The sequence below is a fragment of the Pelecanus crispus genome, chromosome 5, assembly GCF_030463565.1.
Source record: "Pelecanus crispus isolate bPelCri1 chromosome 5, bPelCri1.pri, whole genome shotgun sequence".
NCBI classification, from domain to species: domain Eukaryota; kingdom Metazoa; phylum Chordata; class Aves; order Pelecaniformes; family Pelecanidae; genus Pelecanus; species Pelecanus crispus.
In genome coordinates, this window is record NC_134647.1 from 37,150,405 (window position 1) to 37,166,352 (window position 15,948).

Here is a 15,948-nt window from a genome sequence, read left to right on the forward strand (position 1 = left end):
GAGCAGGCTCCTGGCAGGACCTGTGGACCCGTGGAGGACCCATGTTGGAGCAGCCTGCTCCTGAAGGACTGCACCCCGTGGAGGACCCATGTTGGAGCAGTTCATGAAGAACTGCAGCCCATGGGAAGGACCCACGCTGCAGAAGTTCACAGAGGACTGTCTCCCGTGGGAGGGACTCCATGCTGGAGCAGGGGAAGAGTGTGAGGAGTCCTCCCCTGAGGAGGAAGGCACGGCAGAGACAACGTGTGATGAACTGACCGAAACCCCCATTCCCTGTCCCCCTGTGCTGCTCAGGGGGTGGAGGTAGAGAAAAATTGGGAGTGAAGTTGAGCCCGGGAAGAAGGGAGGGATGGAGGGAAGGTGTTTTAAGACTTGGGTTTATTTGTTATTACCCTACTCAGTTTTGATTGATAATATATTAAACTTAGTAGAGTGTGTTTTGCCTGTGACAGTAATTGCCGAGTGGCTTCCCTGTCCTTATCTCGACCCACGAGCTTTTTGTTACATTTTTCTCTCCCCTGTCCAATTGAGAAAGGGAGTGACAGAGAGGCCTTGGTAGGCACTTGGCATCCAGCCAGGGTCAAGCCACAAGAGAACATAATGATAATGGCACATACTCCAAGGTTAAAAATTCCCTAGGTTCCCAAGGATTCTTGGGTTCTTCAGAACAGCAACAAAGCTTAATAAAAATAACCACAGTTAAGTGATCTCTTAAGCTAGGTCAGTGAGCTCTGTGATTTGCAAGTTTTACTTTTTCAGAGATTTCTAGATTCCCATAGGACCTTAGAAAAGTGCTTTCCAGTCACTAGTTTTAGAGCTTACAGGTTTCATCTTGCTGATCTCAAAAGCTACTTCTAAAAAGGAACAAAAAACTGTTCTTTAGAATTGTAGGACTTTTTCCACTGTGGACCTGTTGACAACTGTCTTAAGCTATGAGCAGATTTCAGGGCAAGCCAGAGGTTAGTGTGATCGTCTAGACCAGGTCATCGCTGAATGGAATTCTTTGATCCCACTAAAAGTTCAAAGCAGTTTTGTTTCCATCTTCAAAGTCTGATTCCAGTTTCAGCTGAAGCTCTTTATGTTATAGTTACAATGTGGAGGAGTCTGGAGGCCCTCCTGACAACTAAATGAGGAGGACTGTACATGGGAACTGGAGAGACGTTAACGGATTAGAAAGCAAAACTATTAATCTTAGAATGAAATACTCTTTCCTTTGAATTTTTCTTTTGGATATGTGCTCTTCTTACACGTGCTGGTATTTTTACCCTCATTGTGTTTTATTATTTACCAAAGATTTCTTAATCTAACTTTTAATCAAAATAAGGGGTTTCATTCTCTTACATGTCCCTCAAAATACTTTTCTTTATATGTGATTCTCAACTTACTTGACCATAAGAAGACAAAATGCATTTTAAGGCTGTAGCATTTTCTTGGTTTTCATGTCTGTGTGGACTGTTTCTTTCAGAATTACTTTATTATTTTGCACATCAAATCTGAGTGACCTGAGTGAGATTTTGCAGGAAAACAAGGAATGATGCTAACACATTATGGCACAAACTTTGAAAATTCTTTTTTGAATGTTCATTTTTAAAAAATTATATATTTCTCATTAAAACCAAAAAAGCCCACTTGAAGTTTTGACCAGGTTGAGTCCCTAGATTAGGAATATGTTTTCATGGACTGGTAAATTCAGACCATTCAAGCATCTGGTATGACTGAAAATAAAACAACGCCTCTGTAAATGCCTGACAGAGTGGAGCAAATCTGAAACTGTCTCTGTTTACCCACATAGATGCATTTTAAGAAAAGCAAAATGAAGAACTATTTCATTTTTTTGAAATCTTGTTGGTTTTGTTTCTATTATAAATGTACAAACTGAGATTTCTTTAAAATGTGATGTCATCTTAGTACATCTGGTTTGGGCTGTCTTACTTGTGACCCTTAAAGAGATTTATGGATAGCACTGCCAGATACCAATTCTCAACACATGGCCCCCTAAAATATGTTTTTTCAGTGTCTTGGTGTCCCACAAATGACAGGCTGACCATTTCCATTTTATCGACTTCTCCTGAGCCGGGTTGCTCCTCACTTTATCTGAGCTAGGAGCTGGTAATTAGTAACTGCATGGTAGTAACTGCATGAATTAGTAACTGCATGGTAGACTCCACCCCAGCATTTAAACTGCCCCTTTACTTTGTGAGTGCTTCTAGTCCATTTCAGGACAGTTAACCCCTTTGACTATTGACCCAGTTAATAGTCAGTAGACTCAGCTGACTACTGACTTTGCCCTGAGAAGTATTACAAACACTCTTACAGTCAGAAACAACAGGCAGGAGATCTAAGAAGCTGCCAGGAGCACTTCTGTTTGTATCAGATAGTTAACCTGTTAACTGGCTAAGAAAAACTTCCAAACTGTTTCAGTGGGGTGATGAACAGGTGAATAGAAATGTTCAATGAAAGTGATTTAACTCAGCTGTTTGTCTTTGCCCTGGAATAATTGCAATTAGTTACAGCTATTAACTGGGTGAATTACTGTTCTTCAGCTGTTACTCCTGTCTCTGTTGCTGTCTGATTCATTATCTGGGAAATCCTCATCCTGTGTATCCAGGACTAGGATCCTGGCCATCTGCCTCTACGCCCACAAGTTACAAGGTCTCAGTCTTACAACTAGAGTCCCCATCCCTGCCTTCAGCCATGGTAATCTTAACGATGCTTAACTTTAGTTTTAGCACAGACTAGCACGATTTGTATATAGATGGTATGTTCTAGCTGAAGGCAGAATAGCCTTTGTGGTGCAGCTCCAGATGCCGTGATGAATGCAGCCCGGATCTAGAGTGAAGAGCATGGCTTTGTTTAAAAGCAAACGGATAAACAAAAACCAGCAGTAAACTCCAACATATCTCTCTTAAATAGGCAGGACGACGGCATCCTCATGAGCCATATCAAAGCCTGCAACGTACAATGAGTAAACCAGCTTACGGAGCGCCTCGCATGCTTAGAAGTGCGTTTCATTTTAGTTCGTGCTGTTTACAAACCAGTTGCTCTAAATTGCAGGCAGAAGCGAAAACTTAAAACAGGAAGCGTCCCTGCCGCTGCTGCGGAGCTCGGGGCTCCTACCCGGAGCGAAGCCATGCGCTCCACAAAAAGCAAGGACAAGGAGTAGCCGATCAGTCCACGGGCAGGAGCTGGTTTTGGGAAGATCAGGTTGCACTCCTGCCTTTGCAGCTTTACACCACACCCCTTCCACGTGAATTTGTAGAGGAGGATCGTATTCAGCGCTGATTCAGGAATTCTGCCTTTCTTCAAGAACTGTTGCTAGGAGCTTGGTGAGTACTTTGTAACAGACTTCCCGGTTTACATGAGAGATCTTTGGTTTTTTCTTTAGCTGGCAGAAAGGAGTTATGTTATGTTTTCTTTAGAATGTGGTAGATGCAGTAGTCAGATGCTTGGATTCAAAGTCCAGCGACGAGTGCTGTGAAAAAGGAGGGTTTTTTCTCTGTCAATTTGAAACAGTAGGACAATAAATATACTTTTATGATTACTAATACAACTAATCTTCGGTTGTCAGAATGTCAGACTAAGGTATTTTGAGCTCCAAGACAGTGCTTTGAAAGAAAGCCGTTCTAAAGGTGAATATGTTAATTTTGATCAATAGCTGGAGTTTGGAAAAAAAAAAAAGCTCTTGTTTTTTAAAACAATCTCTCCACTACAGTAGCTCCAAGGGAGGCTTGAGGCAGGCAGAGTGGTCTGCCGGGCTATTTCAAATCCTTCTAAGGCATATAACATTTGAAGGAATTAATATTTTGAAAAGTACAACAACATTTTAGGAGAAACAAATTAAGCTGATGCTACTATAAGCCAATTTCACTCACAATGTATCTTGAAATTCTCAAAAACCTAAGAACAGTTGAACAAAGAGGAGGGTAGTGAATGAGGCTTACAGTGGTGCCAATGTAACAAACAAACACCACCCCCCACCCCTGAAAACCCAGGATATTATTCGTGATTTTTGTAATATTTTACTTGGAAGAATTAACATAAATTTCATTTTCAGTAACTCTGTAATGAAAAACAATTATACTGGCCTATATTTAAAAAAAAAAGTTAGCTAAAATTTAAATAACTGGTTTAGAATATCTAAATACAATTTACATGAGGAAAAGGCATGTAACAATGGGAAAAGTGGAGCAGGGAGAACAATAACAATTTGGATGGGGGCAGTATGTGAAAGGTCAATGTGACTCAGTACTCTAGAAATTAGTCATGAAAGCACTTCATGGAAAATATGTAAAGATATAAACCTTCCTTCCTGAATGTCTTGTGGACAGATGCAAAGACCGGAAGTCCAGCTGTCAGTATAGATATGAACAGCAAAGGCATGCTGTAGGAATTGCTAGGGACCTACTTGGGAAAAATTGTCAGCCTTTTCCCTTTGTAATCTTCTGCTCATTCTTTAAGTCGGCTAGGAGAGAGTTTGTGATTGTCTGTGAAGGCAGCAAGTATCTATATCCACAGTAAATTAATTTGGATTATTGTTTAAACTGAATTTGAGAATTGTAATCAAGTTAACTTTGCACGTTATGCACACAGTTAGAGCAATGGTGAGGAGGTGAAGATGATTAAAACACATTCTTCTCTGGACTTTTCTCCTGTCAAGTAAGTCCAACATGAAAGGGTTCATTAAAAAGTAGTCATGTGGGCAATTGGTTGGTAAATCCATGTCTTATAAAAATTTTGTAACTTTTATGCTGGAGAATCATAGAATCGTTTAGGTTGGAAAAGACATTTAAGATCATCAAGTCCAACCATTAACCGAACACTAACAAGTCGACCACTAAACCAGTTAAGGGTAGAGTAGTAATTAATTTCATGTTTCCTGTCTTGGTGGCTGGATTATTCTGCAAGTGTGCTTTAAATTGACTTTCAGTAATCTTTATGTTTATCCTTATGTTGTGCATTGCACAGTTTGCAATCTGGAGATTTAATGCATTTCAACTGCCCAGTGTGGTTCTATGACCCTTAAAGTGCACTTAGCCTTTTAGCGCAGTGCCCACATTTACTGCTATTGCTAATGAAAACTCATTTAGCTAATATTCTAAATGCAGAATAACTGTAAGCTCAAGTTTTATGATCTTGGTTCAGGACAGATACAACAATTAATGGCACTGAATTTATCTATCCTTAATAACATCACAGAGTTAATTATGAAAGTCTAATGGTAGAAACTTATAAATGTAGGGTTTAGTGTCAGATCTAAAAGGCAGTGAGGGAGAGTGTACAAAAAGGAGACAGAGTTTCTGTCAGAGAGGAAATTTTAAGATACTGGGGAAAAGTGGCCAAAGATATAGTGTGTCTAGGAAGCGAAACAAAGGTGTAAAAGAGCAAGCTTCCTAATAGGCTTTCAGAGGACGTGTCCAGAGCCATGGTGAGTTTGAAATCTCGCCTTTAGCTAGGCCAGACTCGCAGTCAGAGAAGGAGAGTTACTGGATTCCAGATCTAGCTTCAAGGACTGTTTATATGTTTCTCCAGTAACCCTTCCAAGTTAAGTGCATAAACAGTAGCAGATACTAGCATTCAGATTGTCTGTTCTCCAGTACAAGGGCACTGATATTCTTTATGCCATTTGTCTGACTCTGTGCATTTTGAATTACTTTTAGGGCAGAGAACACAGATTGCTCTCATGGATGTACTAATGGGATTAGGTTAGTTTCTGGAAACATGAATATTAAATCTCCTCTGGAAAAAAAAGAGACGTTGACACCATTTTTCACATTCTGGGAAGCTGCTTTAGCACCTACATTTACTTCAAAAAAGTTATTCTGGCAATAACTCTATTGTACATTTTAAAATAAAGGTAGCTGCTTGAAGTGTTTTGTAACTATCACGATTTTATTGGTGTGCATTCAGTATGGCCTGGGAATGTCTGCCAGAGGGAGTCAGAGCATGTGTACAGGAACAAGAAAAGAAATTTTAAAACAAAAAAATAGAACATCAGTAGAGCTTAGGAGCCGCAAGAATTACGTGACTCTCATATCTCACAATTTTGGAGCAAACTGTTTAAAATCTGTCTAATTCCACAACTTTCTCTTGCTCCTGGTTTGGGCTACATTCTGAACAGTCATATTTTCTCTCTAAGAACTAGGAGAAGCTGACAGTTCCTGAAGAAGCCAGAACTGGATAGATGTTTTGGTAAGGATTGAAGGTGGGATCTTGATATCTAAAGCTGTTCTTCACACTGAAACCAGGGAGAGCTGTCTTAAAAAACAGGGACAAATTACCTACATCTGTGTGTTTCTCTTATGAAACTGTTCTTACTTTACAATAGGGACAGAGTACCCCAGGGGACAGAATGAATCAAAACCATATGGGGAATTGTATAACTCCTTTCCTCTCATAGTTATTTCACAGTGCAATAGACTTATTTTTAGTCCTTTTAATTTTCTCTTGTAACTCTTTTCTCAGTTTCCTTAATAATTTCCTGTTGCTGTTAATACAGCTGTTCATTTTCCGCCTTTAGTTGCCATCTTCCCTGACGTGTGCCATTCATAACAGAGTATACCTCTGAAATTAACTGGTTAATTTGATACTTACTGTTTAGTGAAAAAATAAAACTAGGCATTTGAACATGTTGACCCAGGATATGACCTGGACACAAGAAATTTCAACCTTCTTCCAGGAAATAGAGCATTCCAAAAGAACTGATTTTAAAACAATTATATTGAAAATAGCAATTGCAGCAAGTAAATTAGAAATACAAGTATTATATGAAGGAAATACTTAGCTGGTACAGTTTTTATGAACATCACAGAAAGATCTGCAGAAGTATGATAGCATTTTCTGTAAACATTGCTTCTTGGCCAAAGTAGAAAATCTTTTTCCTCTATGTTCCTACAATCTTTAACATGATGGGGTCCTGGACAATGATTTATGCTTTCATCAGTCAGAGAAAAGGTAGTGTAGAAAGGTGAAGCTGAAGTTTTCTGTGCTCTGAGACTCATCTGATGATTGCTCTAGGTCCACAGAAGCTGGCACTGCCATCAGAATAAGCAGCGCTATCAATACTATGGTGGGAGATGAAGGGAATATGACCCTTTCTTTTCTATGGCAGTTTATTTTTTTTATTGGTTTTAAGTATTAGTAGGGTGATAATCTGAAGCAGTCTGAGTCTGGGGGTATTCCCACTAATAACAATTACAGCATTTCTGACCTGTGTGATGATCCAAAGCTCGTACATCCATTGCCGTAAAAATTTATGTGGTGTCTCCAGTTGGGAAGATAGGCAGGGTGAGCTAAACTGACTTGACAAAGCAAGGAAACTTGTATTTTGATTTTTGGTAAGTGAGCAAAATGTAATCTATGTGATGATGAGGTTACAAAAGGTTAATAGTAAGATACCGTCAAAACCAGTCACGAGAGGCATCAGTGTGGCAGGTAGTTTCCTCCTATTCCTGCCTGTTATATTTTCAGTAACTGACAGCTTCACTTTAGTGAAATTGAGTAGTTGTGTTTCTGAATGTGTACAATGTGAAACTACACACAACTGGGTTGATAACAAATGTACAGCACTGAAACGACTCTCTCCATTAGAAAAGAAGGTTGTGGCAAGTTAACTGACCTCTAAATACATGACTATTTATCAATAAGCACAGCTGAGGTTTGAAAACGTGCACTGTACATTTCCAGTCCAAACTGCTAGAAAAAAACAGGCTAGAGGCTTTATAATGCTAATGTTGGGACTGCCATACCGTGTTCCTAAAACCATAACTAATATTGCTGCTCGTCTGTTCTGCTAGCTGGCTTTTGTGCTCTGAGAGTAGCTATTAGTAGGATGCTGAAGGCATTCTGTGTTTGAAAATAGGATTGTATGACCTATATTTTTGCTACAAACAGGTAGTTTCTGTTCAAGTAGTACAGGGTTGAGTGTGGTGGGTTTGGTGTTCTGTTTTTTAAGGTTTATGAAATTGTGTAAACTAGTAATTTGGTTCAGTCCGTATTTAAAAAATATTTTGGTAGGAGCAAAAGAATATTGTCTTTCCCTATTGAAAGCTGCATCACAATGAAAACAGGCTGTATATGTGGAGTAGAGATTTACCTCGGATTGGGATGTGGCATGTCAAATAGATGCAGTTGCCATGTCTAAATAACAAACTGGCTTCTTTCTTTACTTCTGTTTGAATTGGTCTTCTGTGAGGTGGAAACTGAAATTCAAATAATGTTCACAGCAAGTCCTTTATGATAAGCTTATAATCTTGGGTCCTGTGCCATGTGTTTTATTTGGGATTTTTTCCCCTATGGCTAGTAGAAGTAGCTACAAAATCATTCGTCATTCTTCATGAAGGTATCACTAGTAGTTATGTGATTTGGTGTAGGCAAATTCAGTGTTCCTGTGAAAAATGCAGCTATTTTTACAAATCACTCTTAATGTCAGAGTTTATAATTCATTTGGGCTGTTGCATCAGGTGCTCTGCATTGTACAATCAGGGAATTAGGAAAATCACTTGCAGGCTACTTTTGCCAAGGCATACTCTCACCATCTCTCTGCCTTCCAGAATATATCCAGTTCCCAGCTCTTGGGTGATGGATATTATGGCTATGAGGCCCAGACTGAGCCAGGTGAGAAGGAGAACTCAATGTGGGAGGAAATAAGGGTCCAGAGCCGTGTCACAAGAGAACTTGAGCGCAGACAGGATGGCAAAAAAGTACGCGGTGCCAGGTGTCAGCTGACTAGAAGAAGGGAATGAATAGGTCCTGGAGCTAAGCTGGGAAAATGGAAAACAGTTTTAAAGCACAAGTGAAAGGAGTTGACACAGGCAAGTGAGAAGGCAAGATAGGTCTATAGTTATGTGAAATAAGAAGGGTATTCTTGTGGTAGGCTTATTAATTTGGGCATTTTTGTTTCAATATCAAAACATATGAAGGTTTTCTTTTCAATTAGTTTATCAGTTGTGTTTGCAAAGCAGCATTTACAACCTTAATGCAAACAGACCCAAAGTGGGTTTGTTTTTCTAAATTTTCACTTCCCAGTTTTTACTTCATTTCCCAGCTTTCACTTAGGAATTCAAGAAGCTGGAATGGTGCAGCAGCAAGTCAACATTTACGTTAAATGATGAAAGGTGGGTAACCAACCAAAATCCTCTTTCATAACACGAAGGAATGTTGAAGTTCTTGGAGGAATCTCAGGGAGTCTCTGGTCTCAGGACTCATACAAACTGCTAGGGCTGCTACTGCATGGCACAGGAGGGAGATAAATTGGGGGGGGAGAGTTTCCCTGGCTCATGCTTTCAATCTGTAGTGTTTGCGTGCTGATGATCCACAGTAGACTGCCTCCCTTCTTATTAAGTTACCGTGACACTGCAAGGCTTTGCTCTGGCAGAAGTCAGTTTGAATGGGAGAACAGCACTGTCTCTGGGACTTAAAAAACTAGGGCATGTATCATCAGTCTTTGTTCAGTTTACATCAGAGCAGAGGTGATACAATTCATACTTGCTTCATTCTCCATACTTACCCCAAAGTAAAAGAGGAAACAAGATGCTTCAAAGAACTGCAAAATAGCACATGTAATAAAATACTTTTTAAGGGAGCTCACTGACCCTGCCAGCTGGGACACAATGCTACAGTCTAATTAAATCTCTGTCATACAAGTCCTAGTAGGTACTACAAGATATTATAGGGCAAATATAATGCCTGTGAAGTATAGTGAACTGCAAAAGGTCTGCTTTTATTCAGAGGTGCTATAATCCTGTCTAGTCCTTTTTATCTTTAATTTTAGGCTGTGCTAAATTCAACCTCTGACTATGCATGTCCTATCTCCTGCTATTCATTCCTCTATTTACTTATATCCTTTGCCTTTTTTTTTTTTTTTCTCTGTGTGTGTGTGCTTCCATTTCCTGGGCTGTCAGTGTGAATGAGTCACTTTTACAGTCATTACAATGTCACTTTATGCCATTTTCTAAAGCTGTCTGGTTTTGGCTACTACCAGAATGCTAGCTATTATTTTGCCTTTTCCAGTTAGCTAGTTAGAGATGAATACCATGCTGAAGAAATGTTTGCTTCTAAACATCCTGGTAACTATAGAAATTGGTGTTGAAGAGACTGCTAAGGAAATATATATATATATATATGTATATACACACACATATAAAAGATCTTACTCCAGAGGCTGCAAACTGCATGGAGAACACAGTTATATACTTGTCTGTCTTTAGCAAAAAAAAAAAAAAAAAAATCTTGAGAGCTTTCTCATATTTCTGTGTTTAGGTGGCAGGATAAAAAAGGCCTTGTTATAAGACCAGATAATAATGATCTATAACTGGGAACTTCCTTGGTTGCTTGTGGTCTGCTTTGTCTACCTATATTCCAGCTTAAGGGAAGCTAATGGTATTATTTACAAGCGGAAGTATTTAATTAAACCAGTAAAAAAATCGGTGTCAGTTATTACCCATAGACCTTTGATCCCCTTTGTCATGTAACTTAGATGTTGTCTGTTATAGATATAAAAATGTCTCATTCAAAAGCTAGTTAGTTTGGGAGCAGTAGAGTACCAGTTCCTAAGAAAATGTCTTAGGGATTTATGAAAATTGCATTAATGACACTTTGATGTAGAGAAAAGCTGGTATTAATGTTGGGCTGATTCCTGGCTGTCCTAAATTAGAACTCTTCTGGAATGAGGGGCTATATTTACTCCCAGAGATTTTCAGAATTTGGCCTAAAAAATCAAACCATTTAAAATTAATTATTTAAACTCAAAACATTTCCTATCTTTCTCATGACAGACAGTCCTTCACAAATGCATGCATTTGATATTTTACTGAGCCAAATGTCATAGATGAAGTATTTTATTGTATTTATATGGGACACACAATTTAAAAAATAAACAATGCATTAAAAAAGGAAATAAAATCAATATCATGAAAGGCTTACTGCTTTGAAGTTCTGTTACTGGGCAGCTGATCATTAAATCAGAAAACCTGGACTTTTCTAGAGGGTTTAGGTTTTTTTAATTGAAAAAGCAGGGTGAAGTTCACTTTGATCTTGGATTTCACTCTTCCTTTAGGAATTGGAAGAAATAATTAACCTACAGAAGGATTTAAGCATTTCGGTACTAAAACCTTCACCCCCTTCATCCCACCTCCACCCATACCTGACACAATGTTCTGGAAATGTGTGACCTTGGGGGAAGGTCAGCAAGAAGATAAAGGAGATTGTTTGGTCAGTAGACTTTGCAGTAAGGCAGATATGCAGTTATACAGCCTAAATTTTTCCTTTTGTGAAACTGCCCAAGCATCAGGAAGCCCTACTTTTCACAAGACATGTTTTTCAGGGAAATGTAGGAGTTGAGTGGAAGAGTAGAAATGCCACACCCTGGTAAGATTCTTATTCCCTATACAAATGTACTAATTTATCCTCAATAATCACACAGTGACAATTATATATGGTAGCTCATGATATACAAAATTCTGTTTTAAAGAGTCATCTTCAAATGAAAAGTAGAAACTTAATGAAGATTTCCATCTGATTGTTTCCTATATTTTTCTTCTATTTGGGGACAGGCTTTGGGTATATTGGATGACTAAGTAAAAATGGATTATTACATTTTGCAATCTAAATCTATATTCTGCAGATTCCTGGAAGAAGGAACCAAGGCCTCAACTTGAGTGATACCAAGCAAATTCAAATAGAATTTTTCTGAATTAGTGATGGTTTTGCCATCATGTTTGCAAAAACTCAAATATAGAAAATGAGAGTCCAGGGGCAAATTTGGAATTAATCCAGGGGCAACTGAGGTCAGGGATAATTTGCAAGTTCCTTTATGAAGGATCACAACTCTGCCAATGATTACAAATTAAAGCTTCTAAGGAAAACAATGTACTTAGAAAATTACCCTTTCTCGTGTCATTTCAAAAACAAAAATTGAAAGTGTATTTTGTAATTTTTAATTCCCATAAACTCACAACAGCCAGGCAAAGTGTGAAAGTTTAGGATCCATTATTACTGTCTATCTAAGTAGCAAATCTGAATATTTGATGATATTTCTGCTTTTATTCAGCCTGGATGATGTCAAACTATCACCACCTTTATTTACCTTACAGTGCTAAATACTTATTCTTGTGCAACTGCGTGAAATTTTTTACTTAATATTTCTCCCCATACAATTTTTCGTAGTGGTGGATTTATTTTAATTTTAGTTAATGTCAAACTAACATCATAACTCTGGTGTCTCTCAAATTGTAAAGGCAATCTTAGACAACTTCAGGTTACCTTGTACAGAGTTATTTTGTTCCTCTTTTAAAGCATGACTGGACTTTTTATCAGGGATGAATAAAAAGATTTGCTGTAACTATTTCTCTAACCTTTGGATAAAAAAGTAAAATTCTTCCAAAGCCATGTACCACAAAGCTTTGCATGGAAGAAAATCTGGTATTAGGCCAAATGCATCGTAAGAGGTAGTCTGTTTCTGGCAATCATAGAATGGACTTTGAAAGCTAAAAAGAAACAGTTACCTCCATTCACTTTGTGCAGAAACATAGTCAATAGAACTCCTTTTTAAGATGTTTTCTTGGCTTATTTTGGATTTGTGTTATACTCTTACATGGTATTATTTTGATATGTTAAAATATTTGCTTATTACATATGTGATTTATTTCTAGTGTCTGGAGTCTAAGATGCTATATTTGCCAGGCAGTGTATAAAGAGATCTATTTCTGTGGATCTTTTGGCATTAAACTTCATCCACTTTCACAGAGGCTGATCAAATTCAGGGCAAACTTCCTGAAGCTGTGACAGTAATGTCAAAGTTGGCCATTGTCCTTGGTTTGGATCAGTTACTTTGCTTTCAATTTCAGTTATAGTATGTACTATACTCAGAAAAAAATGGAGAGGGAATATCTGTTCTTTGATTGATTGGAAAACTTGCAAATTACCTGAATAATGACAAGAAATGCTGAGAATATCCCAAACAGAGAGCATGCTAATGCTAGTCAGGTGCTATAACTCAAAAGTATTCAGTGTATATCAATGAGCATTTCAGTAAAGACTCTTCCTCTCCTTTAATGGTGTAATATTTCAAAAAGTCAGTGATGAGATAACATTGGGACAACAACTGGGAGGAGGATGGCATTAGAAAATGGAAATAATTAACTAGCACATAATTATCACATATAAACCAGAGACTTCTGAACAGACTGACAAATAAGTAAGGCAAATGAGAGCAGATGGGGTACACAAGTAAATGTAGACAGTAGCATTAATGAATGTAATTAAGTCTAAATGTCTGGCATGTTAGAGTGAACTGATAAATCCATAGCACAGTATCATGGGTTTTTTTTCTCTGTGTTTTAATGATATTTTAGGGATATCCTGCGGTCAGCCAAGCAGCCCATAAGTAATTCTTCTAGTAAAGCGGTTGGGGAAAAATTATTTATGGATTATTCATTCTGAATGGAGCAAACAAATCACTAAAGATTTGTCCCTGGGGAAAGGGAGAAAATAATACCTTATTAGACTAAGTTGTAATAAGTAAAATAGTATAGGAATGTGAACCTGGAGTTCTAGTTAGAAGAATGAATAAGGACACTACTTCTATTTCTTTGAAAAATACCTGAAAATGAGCGATTGTCGCTCTTGCATGGTTTCTCAGTTAATAATGTTTCAGAATTGTAACAAGTTGGTTACTATTTCAAGAGTAGTTATTACATCTCTAGAAGAAAGCAACAATTTCTGAATTTGTTGATAGAAGTAAAAGATAGTATTTGAGGAAAGTTTGTTTAAAACTCCTAATTAATAGGACAAAATGAGATCTCAATTATTTTGCCAAACATTTTGGCAAACTTTATCTGGATAAAGGATTTTATATGTCAATGTAGAAATTAAGCTTAAAAATTTAGCTTAAATGGAATGAAAGACATGTGTTCTTTTGTTTGTTTTGGCAGGAAAGCATTATGATTAAAAAATTAATTCTGTCGTGTTTTCCAGCTAAAATAGAAATTCCTTTGATCCCAAAATTCTGTTCCTTTTTTTTTTTTAAAAAAAAAAAAAAAGTATGAAGACATCTCTCTGTTTTTCATTACAATACATACTGAAGCCTTCTAAGGGGAATTGTCAATTTAAAAAATTATCCAACAAGTTAGTGCTACTCGTGGTCTGGTCTGTGAATTCACCAAGACTTATTTTTAAGAATGTGCTTCTTTTTTACTACATATTCTGCAAGTTAGGGAAACACTGAGTACACAAGAAGGAGAAATTGGTAAGTTGTCAAGAGAGAAATGAAAATTCTGGCTTTGATTTGGTGTTGAAGATATAACTGCACCTTCTGGCTCTGGTACAGTTCAGAGTGGCTGTGGCAAATTGGTTAATCTCTCTTTGTGCAAATGTCACATTTCCGAGACATCACTGCTTGCTAGTGTTTTCCTAGATACCATAGCTATGATTCACTTCTAACTTCATAGACAAAGATGCATCACTCAGAGAAAAGTTTAATCTGTTAAAGATGACTTCTATTAATGTCACCTGACACTTCAGCATCATCTCTTTAGCCTTCCTACTATAAAGCTGTATCGCAAGCACAGTGACAGGTTATCTCATCTCCTCCCATAAGCCCAACTGCCCTCACTGTTTTAGGTGATGTAGACATGCTATCTTCACAGGCATGTAAACAAAAACACTGAAGACAACAACAGTGTCTAAAGGCTAGGAACTTTGTAGTCCTTAGATATTCTATTGTTAGTATTAATTAATTAATTAATTGTCGTGGTTTAGCCCCAGCCAGCAACTAAGCACCATGCAGCCGCTCGCTCACTCCCCCTACCCCGATGGGATGTGGGAGGGAATCGGAGGAGTAAGAGTGAGAAACACTCCTGGGTTGAGATTAGAACAGTTTAATAATTGAAATAAAGTAAAATTGTAATGATAATAGTAACAGTATAATAATGATAATAATGATATACAAAGCAAGTGATGCACAATGCAATTGCTCACCACCCGCCGACCAATACCCAGACAGTTCCCCAGCAGCGATCGCTGCTCCCCCACCAACCCCCCCCCCAGTTTATATACTGAGCATGACGTCATATGGTATGGAATAGCCCTTTGGGCAGTTTGGATCAACTATTCTGGCTGTGCCCCCTCCCAATTTCTTGTGCGCCTGGCAGAACATGGGAAGCTGAAAAGTCCTTGACTAGCATAAGCAGTACTCAGCAACAACTAAAACATCAGCATGTTATCAACATTCTTCTCCTACTAAATCCAAAACAGAGCACTATGCCTGCTACTGGGAAGAAAATTAACTCTATCCCAGCCGAAACCAGGACAGTATAGTATCGTACTTCAAGAGAAGAGGATATCTATAGGGAATCTATCTGTTGGTAGTTAAAGGAGATATTGAGCTTATTCTCTAATTGGAATTCAGAGATCCTTAAGGAACTTTTAGTTAGTTGGAAAATATGTCTTTCTAAAAAAGTTAAAGCAAAAGTTTTCCAGGGGTACTCTCATATGTGCATGCATAACCTCATCTTTGGCAACTTGAACATGCCAGCTGCCATGGAATAAAAGTATCTTCTTTGTATGAATGACTATGGTTGTACTGATCCTATGTGAAAAATAATAGTTCTGCACTTAAGTGAGGTATTCAATATTAAAGGGATCTACATAATACAAAATACTTCTTAAAGCATTGAAGCCCATGTTGTGAAAAGTTCACTGGTTCCTGTGAAATGCAACTTACACAAAAGTCCAGGAACTTGGTAACTATAAGTTGATGAAATATTTGTTAAAGATAGAATCCTATATTTGTGGCAACAAATCTAGGGCCTGCAGGCAGAGTAAAACTTATTTGGAAGGATCGGACATGCCAGCCAACTATACATAGTGTAAAACTGTTCAGGACATTAAAAGTACAAAGAGTTACATTTTATACCATTAGGTGTTCTGGGAGGTGATTTCAATTGTGGCTTA

The 15,948-nt window shown here is 37.9% G+C and overlaps 1 protein-coding gene across 2 annotated transcripts in view; it reads left to right on the plus strand.

Moving 5' to 3' along the window:
* Window positions 1–3,129: 3,129 nt before the first annotated feature.
* Window positions 3,130–15,948, plus strand: part of TFPI (tissue factor pathway inhibitor) — a 45,214-nt gene continuing 32,395 nt past the window's right edge. The window contains exon 1 of one of the 2 annotated variants that reach the window (XM_075710879.1): window positions 3,130–3,326. The gene's annotated coding sequence lies outside the window, so the exon portion shown is untranslated. Of the gene's footprint in view, window positions 3,327–6,161; window positions 6,190–15,948 lie in introns of those variants that run through there. The other variant, XM_075710878.1, reaches the window with a different exon arrangement.